A 19,665-nucleotide genomic window follows, 5' to 3' on the forward strand; every position below is an offset into this window, starting at 1 on the left:
AGCCTGGCATGTCTCTACATGGCCAATCTGGAGGAAGAGAAAATCAGAACTTCCACCAACCCCTTCCATGGTAACATCCTCCTTTGGCGCCGCTACATCGACGACATCCTTATCTTTTGGAGAGGAAGCACAGAGGAATGCGCAGCATTCTTCATCTGGATGAACACTATAGACCCTTTCCTGAGATTCACAGGGACCCAATCTCCTGAGTCTATACCGTTTTTGGACCTTTCCATATCACTCAAAGATGGTGGTATTCTGACTACGAACTACAAAAAACCCACGGATAGAAACAGCCTCTTACTCTATCAGAGCCACCACCCAAAAGCTTTAAGGGATAACCTCCCTGTGGGTCAGTTTCGCCGTCTTAGAAGAAATTGTAACACTCTCACTGAGTTCGAAGTTCAAGCGGCCATCCTCAAGAAGAACCTTATTGCCAGAGACTACCCCATAAGCATCATAAAATCAGCCCACAAGAGGGCAAGGAACAACCATCGTGACTCCCTTTTGGAAACTAAAACAAGAGCTGAGAGTACTGCTCTCACATGCGTTACATCCTTCACCCCTCTTTCCAACACTATCCAGAAAATAGTGAAAAGACATTGGCGGATACTTAGAACTGGATCATTTGACCCGGGCCCCCTTCCCCTGTTTGCGTTTAAACGCACTCAGAACTTGAGAGACATTCTGGTACATACCCGTCCCAGAACCACTTCAAAACCGCCCCAAACCCTTTGGACTTTACCTCCAGTTACTGGCCATTTCCCCTGTGGGTCATGTTCTTGCTGTCCTCAAACGAAACCTATAAAAGAGGTGGATCTAGGATTGCCCAGACCATGGCAACTAAGACGGCATACCAATTGCAATTCGAAAAATTGCATTTACCTACTTACCTGTCCCTGCGGACTCCGCTACATAGGGATGACCGCGAGACCTGTAAAAACCCGGATCGGGGAACACAAAAGCACGATACGGTGCAAAAGAACTCAGACTAGGCTGCAGAACCACTTCTTGGAATTCAACCACCCTCCTGACAGTCTAAGCTGGACGGTGATTGACCACAACCCTACGTGGACACCGATGACCCTATTCAAGACTGAGCAACGCTGGGTTTTCAGACTCAGGTCAAATGTCACCGGCCTTAACGACGACATTCCATGGAGTGCTCTCCTTCCTTGATTTTCTGCATAATACCCTCTACCCTAACTGCCCCAGTTATCAGCAACACATCGGTCCAGGAAAAACTGTGAATGCACTCCCCCTGACACTGCTGTATGCCTGTCACGATCTCGCTCGGTGAATTCACTGATGACCTCTGTCAAATAACCGACACCCGTAGCGATGATTTACATGCACCCACTACCCGTAGTTAGGGTTTTCTACTTCACTCTTACTCAATCTCTGTGCTTATGCTGACTTGGGTGGTGCAGTACCCTTCACTACACATGCCGTATAGACAGCTGGGTACCATACACGGAGTACATACCACTGACTGGCATTATGTGCGCACTACTACTCTATTTTGCTGCGCACTAACTTTGCCATCGACTACATCTCTCAGACCTACGAGATAAGAGATGGTTCTCTATATCTATTAGTTCCATATTATCACCCGTTCCAATATGACCCGCATAATGTGTGCACTACAACTCTACTTTACTGCACGAACTTTGCCATCATCTACATCTCGCAGACCTACGAGACAAATTCGGTTATACATAAGAGATGGTTCTCTATATACATCAGTTCCACATTATCACCTGTTCCAATATGGCCGCCACCTTTCCAGCCCCTAGGCAAGTCCATCTTCAATTTCATTTCTTATCCCGGGACCCAACTCCCAAATAAAGCCAGTATATAATGTCCCGCCCCACCATTGACTTCTACCGGCAACTCTGGCGGCACCCTAGGTTTCCGACTTGGAACTTCCGGGGCAGATGTAAGTACTTGTCAGGAACTTTCACGACCGCCGTCACCGGCGATCACTAGCAAACTAAACCCCGATACTTTTCCTTACATTTATCGCTTTTTTTCTAAACCAGTTGGAATTGTCAGTGTTTTTACTTCCAGGCTCCCTCTGTTTACACAGCCTTTACCTCCAACTACTTGGTTTTTCACAGCTGTAGCCCCCGCCCCAGACGGTCTATACCCGGTACTGTCCGGACCCTGACTTCTGCGGGTAGGATATCGAGAACCACCACCTTCAGCATGTGTACACCCACGTATCCTCCCCAGTCTACCTTCATGCTTCTAGCATCCACTGAATGTTTTATTTAGCCTACAGTTATTGCGGGCACTTGTTCAATGACGGGCACTTGTTCAATGACGGTTAGTTACGGACTTAGTTCACCCCCACGCTACCTATGTACTTAGACCTGGCATCCCTCGTTTACCATAGATTGTACAATTAATGCCTGCACCGTGATTGTTGAACCTTTGTCGTACATCAAGCATTATGTGGTCACGCATCTATGTAAATCACGTGCCGCATGTTTCACTATGATGGTTATCCGTTATCCCTACACGGTGAATAGAGCTTTCATGTATCTCGGTCTGGCTCATATACGGGCATGGTTGTACACTCACCTTACCTCCCCATCACACTTTGTACAACCACTTATCCCAGCAAGGTTACAGCTGGCACGCTCTCTATACTGGTGTACGGTATCATAGTCCCAGTCTCTCCCTCTCACTATAGGTTCGATGCCAAGGACACGAATAATACGTGCTCCTTTGTTCTATTTTGGGATTATAGGTTATTCCCCTTTTTTGTCCTAAATCCCCCTTTTCTTTTGTTTTACTCTTCCACTAAGGTCCTGACGAAGCGCTAAGGATCCACTAGGGACCGCGGGCAGCGCGAAACATGTTGACCACCCCTTTCACACCCTCTCTCTCACCTTAACCTTCACTCATACGGGTTGAGAGCAGTGGGGCTTACTTACATCTAGCCGTCCCCTACTCAGAGTGTCACTTATACACTATCCCCCGTTATATTTTACTAGACCCTACGGACCCACTAATAAATTGTCCGGGTACCACAAGGTCTTTTTATCCTCACCACCACACTGGTTTCTTTCCAACCACCCCACATACCCGCACGCACAACTACGGCGACTCCACAAAAAGATCTCCGATAAAGAGCCCTCCTGAAGGGCCCGTGAGGGACTGCAGCGCCACCCCCACGAGGAGCACCGCCCGATGATGATGCTTTGCACCCGCAAGGGTGTGTGAAGGCACTTCTAGTACCACCCTGGAGTATCCGGTCTCCACTACACTTTTATCCTCGAACCTTATCCACAGCTCCCCTCACCTTTGGCTCCGTTTTTCTTTTGCCTTACAGTAGACCATAGTGGCACTGTTTTTCTTAGGAACTGCTACCTCTTTTGTACGAGTACATATTATGGTCACAAACATTCATTTTGTATTGTGTGTGTATGTATCTTGGAAACTTGTGAAGTGACATTCAAGTGTACCTTTTTCTGTTGCTGAATATGAAAGGAAGGTTCCACCTCCGCTGCTCTATTTGACACCCAGTTGCTCCCAGCGGGCAGACAACTCGAACAGAAAAAGTTAATTATTGTCGTGCGAAGGACAGCACCTACCTTCAGGATGCAGTTTTGAACATCAAAGTGAACTGAATGTGAAGGAACCCCCGAATGTGTGGTGGTGTCAGGCGCCGGGACATATTCGGGAAGATCTAGTGTGACCAACCCGAATTCTGGTCCTTGCTGGTTCGCAGTCTGTCCCAGCACTGGTTGTCCCATGTGATGTTTTTATAGGGACAGTCATTACAATTGGGCCAGTCATTACAATTGGGCCAGAAGGGAGAGGATTTGTCTAAACTGCTAATGTTTCTAAACCTGGCACTCCAGTTTGACCACACTTTATTCTACTGAGCATCGTGTTTCTTGTATGTGTGATCAGTACACATATCTGTCAAAGCGGGCACACTAGAAAGAGGATAAGAAATAGTACAAAGTCAGTAATGTTTGCCATTTGTATATTGCATTCACAACATACAAGTATGAAGCCACACATACAAGAGGCACACAGAGCCACACACCTACAGACATCGATTTCACACAGCTCAGTACACTGTCCCCAGTAGTAATACATATAACCTGGTGCAGCAAGAAAGAATAGAATCATGTGCATCTGGAGGCACGGTGTGATGCAATTCAGAGGAGCTGCGGTGGTGCATGACAAGGGAGCTCCTACTCACCCTTCATGCGTGCATCACCTAGAGGTTGCTTATTCTGCCACACATTCCACCACCAGGGCTCTCCCAACATCCTGTCTTCTTGCGTTACTAAATGTTTCAGTTATTGGCGTTGCATTATTATCAGCAACGCTAATATCTCAAACTTTTACTACTGCAAGACCTATTGCATTGCAAATGCTTGTTAATTACTGCCAGGTTTTAGCACGGGAGGGTCCCGCCAGGTTTAGTACGGGAGGGATCAGGAGAGACCAACTAGGGACACTTCCCACTTAAAGCCATACATCATTCTGAAAACGCATGTAACATCAGCCAAAAATCTATGCCTTCCTCTCTAAGGACTGTAGGAAATGTAAGTCTGCATCAATGTTACATGCAGTCTGTAAGCAGGAAATTGGGTGGGGGGGGAGGAGAGGGGGAGGGGGGTGCATGCGTGCTTGTGTTCACTAACGGTTTATGAGTGTGGATGTAGCTGCTGTAATTGGCACCTTCCTTTAACAGACCTTGGCTGATACAAGAAGGATTTGTGCCCATGAAGGGGTCTTGAAATGCTCAATTAGGAACTGGTTGTCACTGTGTCATGAGACTACTTCCGTAATTTCTGGTGAACTCGAAATTAATATCAGTATTTTGATAAATACTCTCACTGTTGTTGATTGTAGAAGTCAAAACATTTTCGTTACGCGCTTTCAGTTCTTCAGATACCAAGTGTAAACTAAAAACAGGCATTGATAAATGCATTAGGTTTCACCTATTTGATTAACAATAGGCTGGTTTTTAGGTTGAGCCTCAGCGCGCATGCGCTGTGTGCAAGACCTTGTGTAATCACTCTACAGAGTGTAATTTCAGCTGCTGCTTGCCATTGGTTCAGAACTCTATGGCTCTTGTTTTCTGGCTCCATATTGGCCGGTGCTCAGATATTCATACCACTGGCCTGCTGGGGGAGGGGAATTTTTGTTGCTTTCTGTGAAATTTCACAGGGTTGCAGTACCGAACTCCAAAGGAAGAGCCTTCTATATTTGAATGTTTAATGCTACTCTTGCAGATTGGATTAAAGCTGTATTTTTGGAAGAAGTCCCACAGGCCTGTTCAACTGACAGGGTAGCAGTAGTTTGAGGTTTAGAGGGCAAAGCTACCGTGCATGGCGGTATGGAGTGGGTATTGCCAATTGAATTACGTCTTTTCCGTAATCGGAAGTAGGTGTATTGACTAAACCTCAGAGTGGAAGTTGTCTTCTGCTGACACCTTTTTTTCTTAACAAGATAGTTCCCCATATCTTGCTCAGACTGGTTTTGCTTGTCAGTGAAACATATCAGTCAGATTGGTTCTATTCATTTTTTTACCCACTGTAAAATGCCTAATGTGGCAACAGTTATCATATAAAAATAAAATTCATAATTGTCCGACCACAGGCTTATAACATGTTACTGATAGTCCTGCATCGCAATGACTGACAAATACAGGTAGACCAGACCAGAAGGAGTTTGTTGACATTCGGTATATGGGTTTCTACCCAACCTATAAAGACTACCCAGAATTCAGATGCTCATTTGACACACTAATCTGTATTATTTCTATTTGTGTTAAGTGTGTCACTTAATGATGAAGGGGCGGCGGATGAGTTGTTGTTATGAGCCCAATTGCCTGAAAACTTCTATGAAGACAGTGATTCGTCCTCCGATGACAGCTCTGAGGGTTGATTGTTTGGACATAGATCATTCTTGCCATTTGTATGATGACAGAGTGTGAAATTGTTGTCATCCTTACTGGTAGTTTAGCTCGTTGTCTTGGTTCATTCCCTAAGTTGCACTGAGTATTGTCTGCACCTCCCTAAAGATAGCACTCATGGCAAATGTAAATAGCTCTTGTCTGTTACCTCCTTTACTTGGTACTCTCTTGGATAATGTGTGGAACTGCAGTCTTGCACTGTATGTTTCTTTATTTTTCTTATTTTACTGAAACTAACCAAATAAAGTTTTTAAAAAAGTGTGGACCAAATTTGTGTCATTTCATTTGTTGAAATTATGTGAAGTGGTCAAAAGTTCAGGTTAGGACACATAACAGGAGATTGGCATTTTGCACTATTTATTGAGTGAAATACATGCTTATGTCTATTTTGGAGGTGAGTCCACAATTTGCTCTAAAACAATAAAAAGGACAAAAACATTGTGTAGGTTTTCAACAAGTGCTCACGTTCTGTTTGCTTGCGTTGTTCCCAGGCTTCTGCACTGTAGTACTCTGATTTTTGAGACCCCAGAGGTGCCAGGGGTAGCACCCTATGACTTCGAGTACTTCCTGTTGTGGTATTTGAAAATTCCACTCTCATGGTAATATAACAAAGAACTTGGCAAAGAAGCTGAAATGTGAAAAGACATCTTTATTAAACTCAAATGAGTGAGACTACGTCGCACAGAAGCCTTAGCAACTGAATGAGGCAGTCTGCAGAACAAAAACCAGTCTTCTCTTTTATACAGAATATTACGCTCTGGGCAACACCGCCCTTCTCTTGCAGTTGGTCATTCACATATTTTACTTCAAAGAACAAACAGAGTCATGATTACAATCCCACATTTCAGTTCAGCCAGCCCGCAATTATTTACCCAGCGAGGCTCAGATCCCTCATCAGATATCAGCAGACCCCAATAAACACGGGCCGCTCCTGTTTGCAAAACAGGCCATTAAGCAGGAACAGTCAGGTGTGAAAGAGATTAGCCGGAGGCTTGTGTGGGATGAAAAGGCTTTATGGTGTGTCAAACCCTGATGCTAATCACAGGTGGCCGTAGGACGGGCAGCTCGTGGGACCGGACTGACCTGGGGCGGTGGAGCCAATTCGCACAGGTCACAGAGAAGTCAAAGGAAGGCGCATGTGTTCTAGAGGCCTGTATTTGTTCTTAAAGTGTAGCCTATGTGAGGGCAACTATAAGATGGCCACCGCTCCAAGATGGAACCCACGGAGCCAATGCGTAACATCGTATACATAGTATATTTATCAATGAAATGTTATGCAAAGTACTTGTACATACCGTATTGGCCATTTGCGGTTTGCTAATACCGGAATAGACAGGGGTAGGGCCCTGCCTCCTACGCGGTCCCAAATTTCAAAGTACCACAGCACTCGGATTTTAACTTGAAAAAAATCTGTTATGCTGCGTGGGGAAATCTTTGCCGTTCTGCATAATAACTGTAATGCAAAGTGCCAGAATATCTCTGAGGTTATCCCAGCATAAACAACATTTCTCTGGGGCTTAATATGTATGCCTCTTTGTGCCATTCATGGGCTCTCTATCTATAGAGAATTGAATAGGGCACAGGGATAAACTCCAAAACTCGGGACTAGACCACTTGGATTTGCAGGAGTTTGAGCTATTGGCATTGTAAATAACAATGCCTTTTTTTATCTGTTGGTTTTTCAAACATAAATTAAAGGCACTGTCAATTATAATGCCAATAACTTAAACTTTTGAAAATGCGAGACCTATTGCATTGCAAATGCTTGTTGTAAGTTATAGCTTGCTAAGTAGTTGTACAATATAAGTTACAGAAAGTCTGTTAAAGTGTTATGGCATGTTTATGTACAAAGAGGCAAAATATTGTGCTGATATTAGTGATATAGTACGGGTAAGTAATAGCAACATTTTCAAAAATGAAATGAAAGAGGTAAATAATAGACATAATTTATCTTATAGCAATATTATGTGTTTAGAGGAGTTCTGACAACCTTTGTGTCCGGTGCCACTGTGCCTGCAGCACCATTCAAATCAAGCCCCTTTTAACCGCAAGATAACTGCAATCGTGTCTGCCTGTGTAGTAGTAAAATAAAGCAATATTAGGTGTTTAGAAGAATTTTGACAACTTTTGGGCCCGGTGCCACTGCACCTGCTGCGCAATTCAAATCATGACCCTGTTGTCTGCAAGGTAACTGCAATTGTGACTGTCTCATTAGTAGTAAAATATAGCAATATTGGGTGTTTGGTGGGGTGCCCAGAGCTTTTGATCCTGGTGCTATTGCCAATGCTGCACCATTCAAATCTTGACCCTATTGCCTGCTAGATAAATGCACTTGTGACTGTCTTGTTGAGTAGTAAAATGATATGGGTTTAGTAGGGCCCCTAGGGCTTTTGGCCCTAGAGCCACAGGACCTGCTGTACTATTCACATCAAGTCCCTTTTAACTGCAAGTTAACTGCAATTATGACTGCCTGTTTAGTTGTCAAATATAGCACTATGATGTGTTTAGAGGAGTGCTGACAATTTTTGGGCCTGGTGCTACTGCATCTGCAGCACCATTCAAATCATGACCCTATTGTCTGCAAGGTAACTGCATTTGTGGCTGTCTGTTTAGTGTTAAAATATAGCATAGCTCTTGTATATTAACTTTATCTTTAACACCCAATGTTTATTACAACATTTAGAGTATGATCATAATGACCAAATAGATTAAGTTGAAAAAACCCAATCCGATAATGCCTACAAAGTGCAAAGAAAGGTATTGAGGCATGAATGGGAAATGCCGCAAACATTATAAGGCTATATCATCTGCTTTACACAACTAAGTGATAAAAAAGCAAGCATTCCAGCATACTGTTAGAGCTGTCTGCCTTTTCTGTGGGAAGAGATCTTATCTTGACAGTGAATAGGGCTTAAAAAGTATCAACAGCTTTAGAAGAAGTATCATAAATGCGTGCAGCCAGGGGAAGTAAAAAAAGAGTTTCACACATAAGCAAATGAACACAGTAATTCGGCAATGAGAACTGATAAGAGCCCCCTTTTAACATATATTAAATACAAGGGATTTTACAGCTTGTGCAAGCGAAACCAAACAAACCAAAATCTGATGCTGTGAATGACTTCTCTTCTCCGATAATCCTCTGTTTTGATTATCTTGTTTTGCCTTATCGGAAGCCCAGAGAACCCAGCAGCGAGGGAGGGGATGCCGCATTACAGCCAGAGCTGCCAACTTTGAAACTGGAGAAACCAGGTTCGAGTTTCAGTGTGAGCTCAACATCCTGGGATTCTGGGGGAATCACTTAATCTGCCAATCCCTAAAAGACAAATGTAACCTTGTGTAACTGGCACGCTTAGTAACTGTTTCATGTGTAAAGCGCTCCTGTGTCTTCGGTCAAGTTAGCGCTATATAAAAGTGCACAAAGATAAGCACAGAGATAAAGTTGTTACATTTGCGGTACTTATGCTTTGCATGCAATGTCAGCACATAGCCTTTCTCCTCGGGAATGGAGGCCCAGGGGCATAACACAGCCCCATGCGATGAAGGGAGGGACACATCCAGCTCCCCGTCCCCAACCCTCAAGGGGGCCACAGTTCGGGCCAAGGAATATCGGTAAGATATCGGAGACTCGGGGTGGGGTGGCCCATCACATTCTGTGGAAATCGAAAATAATTGCTGTTAGCAAGAGCTGAAGCCATCTTGTTTGTGGCATCCATTTTGTTAGCCTTATGATTCTTCCGTCTTCACTGTTGCTTGCCTTTCTATTTTGCTTGAGTCATCAACTTTAGTTAACTCCTTCTGTACTGAGCCAGAGCAATGTATGTGCTCAGAAAGTCCTGTAGCTGCTAGAATGCACCTGTTTGAAAATGTAACTGTCAACCATCTTTTCCTGCTGTAAGCAGTTCTGTTTCCCCTCCCACTTTGCTGACTAAGTGATATCCATCTGCCCATGTTTGTCGATAACTATCTCTGTGAAGAGTTGTACCTTCTATTTGTATCTACATGCTTACTATGCAACAAAGTTTATATAAAAGGCCCATGGTCTCTGTATTCCATGTACTACTTCCTGCAGCACTTGAGGGTGTTGTATTGACATAGTCCTACTCATGAGTGATTAATAAACTTGTTATTTGAATTCCATCTTCAGTGCCAATCTCTATTTTGTTGGTCTAAGGACCCGTGGACAAAGATAAGGGTGACCCCTGCACCGGTGTGCCCCTAAAAAGGCAGATTTCCACAGTTGGCGCCTGACTCGTGCGGCTCATCGGAGACGCGGCCGCCCGAGGAGTGGTCTTGATGGAAGAATGGAATCTTACTGAGGAGACGTCTTGCATGAGGAGACCCTTATCTTTGCAGCCAAAGTGATTTTTCCGATTTTCTCGATCTGACCCTCCGGGTGGTGGCCGGTCGCGACTGAGATTTCCTTTGACGCAAGTTTTGCAGCGACCATTAGGTCGACCAAGAGATTGGCAGTTGGAGGTTGAAGACTTTTATTTGGTAAGGTCGCTGAAGCGGCACTCTTGATTTGGATTTACTTGGCCAATATTCTGGTTTTGTTTGTTTATCTGTTGCAATAGATAAAGGCAGGTAATGTGGAGATTTTTCTCTACTTTGGAAGATTTTTTTACAGAAATATTTGCTACAATTTGGTAGCATGCCTGCTCCTAGCACACTTCGTAGGTTGTGTTTCTGTCTTGGTGGTACCAAAATGGATTTAGAAAGAAGTCAGCTGGCTCCCCCAGAGGGGACACCTAACAGGCATATGTATGTCAAATACGGTATTTCCTCCATAATGTATAGTACACTGTGGAACAAACATACAAAAAAGGATCCTGATCTACGATGGCCAGTGAATGGGTCATTTGATTTTAAAAAGATTCAGTATGTAGAGCAGTGTTTATTTCAGAAAAAGAGTCAACAAGATAGGTTTGATTGTGTACAAATGTGGGAGAAAGAAGTGCATGAGAGAGTGAGGAAAGAAGCTATAACAGAAAAAGAACAGCGAAAAACGATATATCAAAAAGCGTTGGAATTGAAAAATAAGGAGATGAAGGAAATGAAATAAAAAGAAGATAGGGAGCGTCGTTTAGAGGTAACTGGCCAGTACCCTATTTATCCCATACTTAATAGACCTCAGCATGATTCTATTTTGTTAGATCAACCTCCGCCCCCGTATAAGTGTCCCTCTGCCCCTGAGGATCATCTTTCTAAAAACAGAACATTTTTCTTCAGATGAGAAAGATATAGTTAAACCAGATGGGCACCTGATTCGCAAAACTTTAACTACTGAATGCAAGGCCACTCTTCGATCCGCTGCTCATTAAGCAGCATGTGGGAATGCCTCTGCTCCAGAACTCATAGCAATGGTTCAGCAGTGGACAGATTTAGAGCAGTTATATTTTGTAGAGAGGTTTACTTGGGAAGTAATACTTAGTTTTAGAAAACATTCTGGTGATCTAGAGCCCTCTGATATAAATTCTGATTAATTGATGGCACCTTTCTTTCTTCACAGGTGCCTGATCTAATTAGGCTTTTTATGAAGAAGTGAAAGGAGCTATTAGCTCCTGCACTATGACTTTGCCTCATATTGACATGTTTTTTGGGCTTATTTTGCCCCCCGATATGTGGAGATCAATTCGGAAGGTAGATGATAATGCAGCTTTTGGTGACACTTGGGTGCATTTAAAGGAAATAGATGTGGCTAGAGAGCCTGCGCAGAAACCGCAACAAGTGATATTTGATCTTCCCAAAGCTATTGTAACTAAGTTGAAAACTCTTATACCCCTAAGAAAATAGATTGGACTACATTAGCATCTTGTAAGCAGAAAGAGGATGAGCCAGTTTCGGATTACATTACGCGATTTGAAGAGACATTTCATGACTTTAGTGGGCAGTCATTGACAGATGACACGGGAAAGCATCTGTTCATCGACAAATTTGTCGCTAACATGTTGCCAGAAATAGCTAGTCGCCTGAAGGCCAGCGAGAGTTCATGGACTACGTCTTCCCCCGTCTCCCTTTTGACTGTGGCCCAGTATTAAGAGCTTATTGAATTGGAAGCAAAAAGGCAATGAGGATAAAAAGGTTAAGGATTTAAAGACGAAAGTTATGTTGGCTCAAGTATATGGTCCATCATTTAGAGGTGGTGGTAGAGGCGGATGTATGATGTATCGCCCTGATGTACCCCCTTTCCCTCGAGCAACTTTGTCTTCTGATCAGTGTGCTTATTGTAAAGAGATTGGACATTGGCATTCTGAGTGCCCCCTTTTGCAAGGTCAGCAGTATCATCGGGGTAGAGAAAGTATGAGAGGCCGCCCAGGGAACTCAGGAAATAGGGGAGGCATAGATAATCGTATAAGATTTGAGGCAGTTGAAAACAATCCAAATTCTTCTAATACACAATCAATATCAAATGTCTGATTATTCGGCTGATGGTCTTCAGGATTCTGATTATGCATAGGAATGCCTGGGATGGGGTAAGGAACCGGTTGAGGTCCCAGTAGATCAGAAGGGTCCCTATGTCGATGCAAACGTCTTGGGTTCTACTGATCAGTTTCTGGTTGATACAGGATCTACTCATAGTGCTCTGTCTAAACTATTGGTTCCTAGGGCTCCGACCGCTGGTAATCAAGACCCCCACCTACTTGAGAGATACCATGGAGGTTCTCAATTTGATACAGCAATTTGACTCTCCTGAGACGATTAATCTTCTTGTCACCTTGGATGTCGAGGCATTGTATACGAACATACCTCAGGATGCCACCCTCACTGTCCTTGAACGTGCCCTACACAGTGTGGATCCCTGGCCCTATGTCACTCCTATACCTTTCATTTGTGACTGTGCCCACCTGGCACTCAAAGAAAATTTCTTCGCGTTCAATAACAAACTATACCACCAAACCCAAGGCACGTGCATGGGCAGCACCTTTGCGCCGAGCCTGGCATGTCTCTACATGGCCAATCTGGAGGAAGAGAAAATCAGAACTTCCACCAACCCCTTCCATGGTAACATCCTCCTTTGGCGCCGCTACATCGACGACATCCTTATCTTTTGGAGAGGAAGCACAGAGGAATGCGCAGCATTCTTCATCTGGATGAACACTATAGACCCTTTCCTGAGATTCACAGGGACCCAATCTCCTGAGTCTATACCGTTTTTGGACCTTTCCATATCACTCAAAGATGGTGGTATTCTGACTACGAACTACAAAAAACCCACGGATAGAAACAGCCTCTTACTCTATCAGAGCCACCACCCAAAAGCTTTAAGGGATAACCTCCCTGTGGGTCAGTTTCGCCGTCTTAGAAGAAATTGTAACACTCTCACTGAGTTCGAAGTTCAAGCGGCCATCCTCAAGAAGAACCTTATTGCCAGAGACTACCCCATAAGCATCATAAAATCAGCCCACAAGAGGGCAAGGAACAACCATCATGACTCCCTTTTGGAAACTAAAACAAGAGCTGAGAGTACTGCTCTCACATGCGTTACATCCTTCACCCCTCTTTCCAACACTATCCAGAAAATAGTGAAAAGACATTGGCGGATACTTAGAACTGGATCATTTGACCCGGGCCCCCTTCCCCTGTTTGCGTTTAAACGCACTCAGAACTTGAGAGACATTCTGGTACATACCCGTCCCAGAACCACTTCAAAACCGCCCCAAACCCTTTGGACTTTACCTCCAGTTACTGGCCATTTCCCCTGTGGGTCATGTTCTTGCTGTCCTCAAACGAAACCTATAAAAGAGGTGGATCTAGGATTGCCCAGACCATGGCAACTAAGACGGCATACCAATTGCAATTCGAAAAATTGCATTTACCTACTTACCTGTCCCTGCGGACTCCGCTACATAGGGATGACCGCGAGACCTGTAAAAACCCGGATCGGGGAACACAAAAGCACGATACGGTGCAAAAGAACTCAGACTAGGCTGCAGAACCACTTCTTGGAATTCAACCACCCTCCTGACAGTCTAAGCTGGACGGTGATTGACCACAACCCTACGTGGACACCGATGACCCTATTCAAGACTGAGCAACGCTGGGTTTTCAGACTCAGGTCAAATGTCACCGGCCTTAACGACGACATTCCATGGAGTGCTCTCCTTCCTTGATTTTCTGCATAATACCCTCTACCCTAACTGCCCCAGTTATCAGCAACACATCGGTCCAGGAAAAACTGTGAATGCACTCCCCCTGACACTGCTGTATGCCTGTCACGGTCTCGCTCGGTGAATTCACTGATGACCTCTGTCAAATAACCGACACCCGTAGCGATGATTTACATGCACCCACTACCCGTAGTTAGGGTTTTCTACTTCACTCTTACTCAATCTCTGTGCTTATGCTGACTTGGGTGGTGCAGTACCCTTCACTACACATGCCGTATAGACAGCTGGGTACCATACACGGAGTACATACCACTGACTGGCATTATGTGCGCACTACTACTCTACTTTGCTGCGCACTAACTTTGCCATCGACTACATCTCTCAGACCTACGAGATAAGAGATGGTTCTCTATATCTATTAGTTCCATATTATCACCCGTTCCAATATGACCCGCATAATGTGTGCACTACGACTCTACTTTACTGCACGAACTTTGCCATCATCTACATCTCGCAGACCTACGAGACAAATTCGGTTATACATAAGAGATGGTTCTCTATATACATCAGTTCCACATTATCACCTGTTCCAATATGGCCGCCACCTTTCCAGCCCCTAGGCAAGTCCATCTTCAATTTCATTTCTTATCCCGGGACCCAACTCCCAAATAAAGCCAGTATATAATGTCCCGCCCCACCATTGACTTCCACCGGCAACTCTGGCGGCACCCTAGGTTTCCGACTTGGAACTTCCGGGGCAGATGTAAGTACTTGTCAGGAACTTTCACGACCGCCGTCACCGGCGATCACTAGCAAACTAAACCCCGATACTTTTCCTTACATTTATCGCTTTTTTTCTAAACCAGTTGGAATTGTCAGTGTTTTTACTTCCAGGCTCCCTCTGTTTACACAGCCTTTACCTCCAACTACTTGGTTTTTCACAGCTGTAGCCCCCGCCCCAGACGGTCTATACCCGGTACTGTCCGGACCCTGACTTCTGCGGGTAGGATATCGAGAACCACCACCTTCAGCATGTGTACACCCACGTATCCTCCCCAGTCTACCTTCATGCTTCTAGCATCCACTGAATGTTTTATTTAGCCTACAGTTATTGCGGGCACTTGTTCAATGACGGGCACTTGTTCAATGACGGTTAGTTACGGACTTAGTTCACCCCCACGCTACCTATGTACTTAGACCTGGCATCCCTCGTTTACCATAGATTGTACAATTAATGCCTGCACCGTGATTGTTGAACCTTTGTCGTACATCAAGCATTATGTGGTCACGCATCTATGTAAATCACGTGCCGCATGTTTCACTATGATGGTTATCCGTTATCCCTACACGGTGAATAGAGCTTTCATGTATCTCGGTCTGGCTCATATACGGGCATGGTTGTACACTCACCTTACCTCCCCATCACACTTTGTACAACCACTTATCCCAGCAAGGTTACAGCTGGCACGCTCTCTATACTGGTGTACGGTATCATAGTCCCAGTCTCTCCCTCTCACTATAGGTTCGATGCCAAGGACACGAATAATACGTGCTCCTTTGTTCTATTTTGGGATTATAGGTTATTCCCCTTTTTTGTCCTAAATCCCCCTTTTCTTTTGTTTTACTCTTCCACTAAGGTCCTGACGAAGCGCTAAGGATCCACTAGGGACCGCGGGCAGCGCGAAACATGTTGACCACCCCTTTCACACCCTCTCTCTCACCTTAACCTTCACTCATACGGGTTGAGAGCAGTGGGGCTTACTTACATCTAGCCGTCCCCTACTCAGAGTGTCACTTATACACTATCCCCCGTTATATTTTACTAGACCCTACGGACCCACTAATAAATTGTCCGGGTACCACAAGGTCTTTTTATCCTCACCACCACACTGGTTTCTTTCCAACCACCCCACATACCCGCACGCACAACTACGGCGACTCCACAAAAAGATCTCCGATAAAGAGCCCTCCTGAAGGGCCCGTGAGGGACTGCAGCGCCACCCCCACGAGGAGCACCGCCCGATGATGATGCTTTGCACCCGCAAGGGTGTGTGAAGGCACTTCTAGTACCACCCTGGAGTATCCGGTCTCCACTACACTTTTATCCTCGAACCTTATCCACAGCTCCCCTCACCTTTGGCTCCGTTTTTCTTTTGCCTTACAGTAGACCATAGTGGCACTGTTTTTCTTAGGAACTGCTACCTCTTTTGTACGAGTACATATTATGGTCACAAACATTCATTTTGTATTGTGTGTGTATGTATCTTGGAAACTTGTGAAGTGACATTCAAGTGTACCTTTTTCTGTTGCTGAATATGAAAGGAAGGTTCCACCTCCGCTGCTCTATTTGACACCCAGTTGCTCCCAGCGGACAGACAACTCGAACAGAAAAAGTTAATTATTGTCGTGCGAAGGACAGCACCTACCTTCAGGATGCAGTTTTGAACATCAAAGTGAACTGAATGTGAAGGAACCCCCGAATGTGTGGTGGTGTCAGGCGCCGGGACATATTCGGGAAGATCTAGTGTGACCAACCCGAATTCTGGTCCTTGCTGGTTCGCAGTCTGTCCCAGCACTGGTTGTCCCATGTGATGTTTTTATAGGGACAGTCATTACAATTGGGCCAGTCATTACAATTGGGCCAGAAGGGAGAGGATTTGTCTAAACTGCTAATGTTTCTAAACCTGGCACTCCAGTTTGACCACACTTTATTCTACTGAGCATCGTGTTTCTTGTATGTGTGATCAGTACACATATCTGTCAAAGCGGGCACACTAGAAAGAGGATAAGAAATAGTACAAAGTCAGTAATGTTTGCCATTTGTATATTGCATTCACAACATACAAGTATGAAGCCACACATACAAGAGGCACACAGAGCCACACACCTACAGACATCGATTTCACACAGCTCAGTACACTGTCCCCAGTAGTAATACATATAACCTGGTGCAGCAAGAAAGAATAGAATCATGTGCATCTGGAGGCACGGTGTGATGCAATTCAGAGGAGCTGCGGTGGTGCATGACAAGGGAGCTCCTACTCACCCTTCATGCGTGCATCACCTAGAGGTTGCTTATTCTGCCACACATTCCACCACCAGGGCTCTCCCAACATCCTGTCTTCTTGCGTTACTAAATGTTTCAGTTATTGGCGTTGCATTATTATCAGCAACGCTAATATCTCAAACTTTTACTACTGCAAGACCTATTGCATTGCAAATGCTTGTTAATTACTGCCAGGTTTTAGCACGGGAGGGTCCCGCCAGGTTTAGTACGGGAGGGATCAGGAGAGACCAACTAGGGACACTTCCCACTTAAAGCCATACATCATTCTGAAAACGCATGTAACATCAGCCAAAAATCTATGCCTTCCTCTCTAAGGACTGTAGGAAATGTAAGTCTGCATCAATGTTACATGCAGTCTGTAAGCAGGAAATTGGGTGGGGGGGGGAGGAGAGGGGGAGGGGGGTGCATGCGTGCTTGTGTTCACTAACGGTTTATGAGTGTGGATGTAGCTGCTGTAATTGGCACCTTCCTTTAACAGACCTTGGCTGATACAAGAAGGATTTGTGCCCATGAAGGGGTCTTGAAATGCTCAATTAGGAACTGGTTGTCACTGTGTCATGAGACTACTTCCGTAATTTCTGGTGAACTCGAAATTAATATCAGTATTTTGATAAATACTCTCACTGTTGTTGATTGTAGAAGTCAAAACATTTTCGTTACGCGCTTTCAGTTCTTCAGATACCAAGTGTAAACTAAAAACAGGCATTGATAAATGCATTAGGTTTCACCTATTTGATTAACAATAGGCTGGTTTTTAGGTTGAGCCTCAGCGCGCATGCGCTGTGTGCAAGACCTTGTGTAATCACTCTACAGAGTGTAATTTCAGCTGCTGCTTGCCATTGGTTCAGAACTCTATGGCTCTTGTTTTCTGGCTCCATATTGGCCGGTGCTCAGATATTCATACCACTGGCCTGCTGGGGGAGGGGAATTTTTGTTGCTTTCTGTGAAATTTCACAGGGTTGCAGTACCGAACTCCAAAGGAAGAGCCTTCTATATTTGAATGTTTAATGCTACTCTTGCAGATTGGATTAAAGCTGTATTTTTGGAAGAAGTCCCACAGGCCTGTTCAACTGACAGGGTAGCAGTAGTTTGAGGTTTAGAGGGCAAAGCTACCGTGCATGGCGGTATGGAGTGGGTATTGCCAATTGAATTACGTCTTTTCCGTAATCGGAAGTAGGTGTATTGACTAAACCTCAGAGTGGAAGTTGTCTTCTGCTGACACCTTTTTTTCTTAACAAGATAGTTCCCCATATCTTGCTCAGACTGGTTTTGCTTGTCAGTGAAACATATCAGTCAGATTGGTTCTATTCATTTTTTTACCCACTGTAAAATGCCTAATGTGGCAACAGTTATCATATAAAAATAAAATTCATAATTGTTCGACCACAGGCTTATAACATGTTACTGATAGTCCTGCATCGCAATGACTGACAAATACAGGTAGACCAGACCAGAAGGAGTTTGTTGACATTCGGTATATGGGTTTCTACCCAACCTATAAAGACTACCCAGAATTCAGATGCTCATTTGACACACTAATCTGTATTATTTCTATTTGTGTTAAGTGTGTCACTTAATGATGAAGGGGCGGCGGATGAGTTGTTGTTATGAGCCCAATTGCCTGAAAACTTCTATGAAGACAGTGATTCGTCCTCCGATGACAGCTCTGAGGGTTGATTGTTTGGACATAGATCATTCTTGCCATTTGTATGATGACAGAGTGTGAAATTGTTGTCATCCTTACTGGTAGTTTAGCTCATTGTCTTGGTTCATTCCCTAAGTTGCACTGAGTATTGTCTGCACCTCCATAAAGATAGCACTCATGGCAAATGTAAAGAGCTCTTGTCTGTTACCTCCTTTACTTGGTACTCTCTTGGATAATGTGTGGAACTGCAGTCTTGCACTGTATGTTTCTTTATTTTTCTTATTTTACTGAAACTAACCAAATAAAGTTTTTAAAAAAGTGTGGACCAAATTTGTGTCATTTCATTTGTTGAAATTATGTGAAGTGGTCAAAAGTTCAGGTTAGGACACATAACAGGAGATTGGCATTTTGCACTATTTATTGAGTGAAATACATGCTTATGTCTATTTTGGAGGTGAGTCCACAATTTGCTCTAAAACAATAAAAAGGACAAAAACATTGTGTAGGTTTTCAACAAGTGCTCACGTTCTGTTTGCTTGCGTTGTTCCCAGGCTTCTGCACTGTAGTACTCTGATTTTTGAGACCCCAGAGGTGCCAGGGGTAGCACCCTATGACTTCGAGTACTTCCTGTTGTGGTATTTGAAAATTCCACTCTCATGGTAATATAACAAAGAACTTGGCAAAGAAGCTGAAATGTGAAAAGACATCTTTATTAAACTCAAATGAGTGAGACTACGTCGCACAGAAGCCTTAGCAACTGAATGAGGCAGTCTGCAGAACAAAAACCAGTCTTCTCTTTTATACAGAATATTACGCTCTGGGCAACACCGCCCTTCTCTTGCAGTTGGTCATTCACATATTTTACTTCAAAGAACAAACAGAGTCATGATTACAATCC

This window comes from Triturus cristatus, chromosome 7 (genome assembly GCF_964204655.1).
Source record: "Triturus cristatus chromosome 7, aTriCri1.1, whole genome shotgun sequence".
Classification (NCBI taxonomy): domain Eukaryota; kingdom Metazoa; phylum Chordata; class Amphibia; order Caudata; family Salamandridae; genus Triturus; species Triturus cristatus.